The sequence below is a fragment of the Cryptotermes secundus genome, unplaced genomic scaffold (genome assembly GCF_002891405.2).
Source record: "Cryptotermes secundus unplaced genomic scaffold, Csec_1.0 scaffold2111, whole genome shotgun sequence".
Taxonomy (NCBI): domain Eukaryota; kingdom Metazoa; phylum Arthropoda; class Insecta; order Blattodea; family Kalotermitidae; genus Cryptotermes; species Cryptotermes secundus.
The window spans coordinates 9,732-13,657 of NW_019743190.1; the positions used below are offsets into that span (position 1 = coordinate 9,732).

A 3,926-nucleotide genomic window follows, 5' to 3' on the forward strand; every position below is an offset into this window, starting at 1 on the left:
ATTATGTGAGAAATGAAGAAGTGTTAATTAGAGTCAGTGAGCAGAGGAATATCCTACATGAAATAAGAAAACGGAAGGCTAATTGGATTGGTCATGTTTTACGCAGAAACTGCCTTCTAAAAGAAGCTATCGAAGGAAAGATAGATGGGCGGATAGAAGTGACAAGAAGACGAGGAAGAAGACGTAAGAAGATGCTGGATGACCTTGGGGACAGAAGAGGATACTGTCATTTGAAGGAGAAAGCTCTAGATCGCATTAAGTGGAGGAATTGTTTTGAAAGAGACTGTGGACCTGTCGTCTTGACAGATTACTGATGATGATGATCCTGTTCACTTTACCACGCTTTGGCATGATTGTAATTTAAAATGGAAATGTCTACATTTTTTTCACCACACATATTCGTCTTAAACACTACTTTCGCAGTTACTCCACATCCATTTTCATACGTATTTTCTCAACAAATTAGTGCAATCTTCAGCCACTTGGAAGCAGCACTAGAAAGATGTTCTTGAACTTGTTTTGGAAGGTGGACGTTCATTCTTAGAATATAAAACTTTTAAGAATTAACATGGAAGGAAAGTATTAGAAGTTGTATGTATTGACATATGAAGCGACATAATTAACACGATTAGGTTCTATATTTCTTGGCGTAGGAACACTGGAGACTAGGATGTGGACGTGGTGACCGATTCTGATGTCAGCAACGAGTTTCATCGCCCGAGTTATATTGTCTGTGCAGCTGTTAAGTGGTGTTCATCACTGATGAACAAGAATGGAATTCGTCATACTACTCATCAAAGTGTTCTGCTTCAGGAGAATGCCCGTTCTTAAAAGCCCGCTAATATAGAATAAGATATTTATAAGAATGTGCGACTAAAGGCCGGTTGGGCATTGCCTAGGCGTTTTTTGTATTTTCATAATTTGTTTATACAAAAGAAAAAGACTGTGCTTCGTTCCATGTCTGGTGCCTCGGTCGCCATAGTCGCTAGTGCAGAGGATAATCGAAATGATCGAAATGATCGGGAAAGTTCAATACCGTTTGATACCTTTCGAGAAGACTGTTTATTCTGTATACGCAGCCATTCTGCTAAATATTTGGAAGAGGTAATTGAATTGTGTAACAAATTATTGAAAATTAGACAGTATAGTTCTTTGCCGATATTTAGGCCCTTAATGTAGACATCATTGCAGTATGTTTAATATTGAGTTTGAATAAGTTATTTTGTAGGTATACCGAAGTTTTTTAATGTTGTATTTTAGCGTCCTGTTGCACTGATTTTCATCCATGACATGTATATAGTGTCCATCTTGTAGTGCACTCAGTTTTACCTGTTACTTCACGACGTGTTTCGGCAACATAGTGCCATCATCAGGTGCCCTAATTACGCTAAGCTATTGCATTGCTTGCCATTATATGTCTTTGTAAAATTATTTAAAAAGTGCGTATTCGTCAACTATAATAAATTTACATACACTAAAACTTGTTAAGATTATTCATCTTATGTGTCTTAATTAAAACTTGCTTGTGGTTCTTCCACTGTGGGGGTCGTTTTTCTTATATTCTGTGTAAACAGTGTATTGTAATGTGTGTTCCCTTTTTAGCTGCGAGTGTTGTGTGATGACAACACTTGCAGCTGTTCTTTGTCAGTTGTCTCCCCTGCGACCTCCATTTCTGTTGCCCTCAGGAGCGCAAAAATGTTTCTTGTTATTACTTCACCCTGGGATTTTATCCTAGGGCCCCTCGGGCTAGGTGACGGCTTCGGATTTTTCTTCTGTTCCTCTGAGGGGTTTTGCTTACACCTTCTTTGCTCGCAAAATTAATCGGCTGATTCTTCTTTTTGTTCCAGGAGGAGCAACTCTCACATCTCCCTGTGGATGGTAGCATAGAGGCGCAGCATGGCTGTAAAGAGAGCCTTGCCGTCGAGGTGCTTACAGAGCACTGTTCTCTTGGCCTCGGATTTCGTTATTAGTTTATTCCACTGCGCCGTTTCCATTTATGGAGGGCGATGTATGGATAAGCTGCCCTATATTTTGCAAGCCTTTGCCCAGTAATTCGATTTCTTCCTGGCAGTCAGGATTACTATTTGTTAAGTTTACGTGGTTCCTCTCAAAGGAAGCCATGATTGCCTTCCACCACGTTTCACACAAGGTCGGCTGCGGCATTTCGCCTGCTTGATAGTCCGTTGCAGACGGAACGGCCACACCTCTGATGCACTAGCCACGCCAGTCACTATATAGTTGTCTGCGCACTATCCTAACTACAGCTGATGCACGAGGAAGTGAACACTTCACCTTTAAGTCGCTTCACACCCACAACCCGGCTGAATGACTAATATACACTGGCAGCAGAATAGCACCCAGGTAAGCTGCAGACGAACACATTCCAACTCTATGATCACCCGAGACAGCTCAAGAACTCCTTCGGTAAGCAAGTGATCACAGTTCAACTCTAACTCCTTTGGATGTCCCTAATACTTCACAACCACCTTACTGCAGAACTTCCAAACACTACAGCTTCTCTCCAATCAATGAGCCACTCCAATCCAATGACCTGATCTTGCTCCGGTCTTTCATTGCTGCACATTCAGAGTCAGCTGGAGACAGAGTCATGTTGCAACTGACGGTTAGTCAGTCTGTCTGTCATGACCAGATATTTCTTTGAATGAAAGATACTGTCTTGTCTATGTGGGGCGCCCTCTCTAACGAGAGTTCGGGTCTGTCATTTGTCAGTCAGTCTGTATTAATAAGTCCGCTGTCTGTATTTACATATGTTTACATATACACAATTATTCCTTCAGTGTACAATATATGTAAGGCCTCTATTAGTGCAGGCTCAGTACAGCAGATTGTGCCCTATTTCTAGTATTATTTGCTACCATGGCAGTCTAGTCACTTGAACGGTCGTATGCCTACCGCCACCAAGTTTAAGCCTCTTATACTTTCTGTGGTGGGCTTCACCTTTTCCAGTGTTGCGAACATTCTCATTATTATGATTTTGTATGACTTCTGCGTGTTGCCTGCATAACTTTGTTACAAAGTCATATATAGGGCTCGGATTTCTATGACGTCATATTTTTATCCTGCCATCTTTTCACATGTATAATTAAATATAAACGCATTTCTGACTCTTGTGAACATGAAAATACGGTTTTTATTGGTCATATAAATGCATATTTGAACCATATTTTAGCTTTCGGTCATATTTGGGCCCGAAGTGATATAAAATCATATTTTTGGTCATATTTTAGGCGAGTTTCACTTACTGCTCAGAAATATATTTGCAAGTATTGGCAACGATGTTATTTGGAACTTCATTTCTTAGAAATATTTGGCCTTGTGTAACGGGATTTGAAGGAATACTGTACAGTGTGAAGGTTAACGGTTCTTGACCTGGTGTAGAATCAACCACTTTGAAAAGAGAAATTGCCACCTCTGCCTCTGTCTGTCTGTCTGTCTGTCTGTGTCTCTTTTTCTCCCCCACTGCAGTGATACCTGAAGTCCAGTTTGTTTCTTGCATATTGGTGAAAAATTTTTCCATCCACAAAGTGGTAAATTTCTACCCTCTCCCCGAAACCCGTCCAATACAGTACTGTATTCATAACATCAGTTGTTCAGTATAGTTTCAAGATGCCTAAAGTCAAGTGCTCTAATAGCGTGAAGTTGCGTGGTTTTTTGATTAAAGAGTTTGGTGACAAATATTTTAGTACTGACGGAGAAGTTTTATTTTGCAAAATGTGTGAAGTGAAAGTTATGGCAGACAAACGTTTTACGGTGCAACAACACTGCAATACAGCTAAACATAGATGCTGTGTAAACAGAGAAATTACCACGGAAAGTAGACAGCGATTGTTGTTTGAAAAGTCATCCTCCAGTTCACCGAAATCAGGAAATGCCTCCGAGTTTTCAAAGGATCTTTGTACTATGAT

At 40.4% G+C, this 3,926-nt stretch overlaps 1 long non-coding RNA gene across 2 annotated transcripts in view; it reads left to right on the plus strand.

The window, feature by feature from the left end:
• Nucleotides 1-3,926, plus strand: part of LOC111874084 — a 36,348-nt gene that overhangs the window by 9,616 nt on the left and 22,806 nt on the right. Inside the window, exons 1-2 of one of the 2 annotated variants that reach the window (XR_002844475.2) lie at nt 316-1,104; nt 1,848-2,361. This is a non-coding gene — a long non-coding RNA (uncharacterized LOC111874084). Of the gene's footprint in view, nt 1-315; nt 1,105-1,847; nt 2,362-3,926 lie in introns of those variants that run through there. The other variant, XR_002844474.2, reaches the window with a different exon arrangement.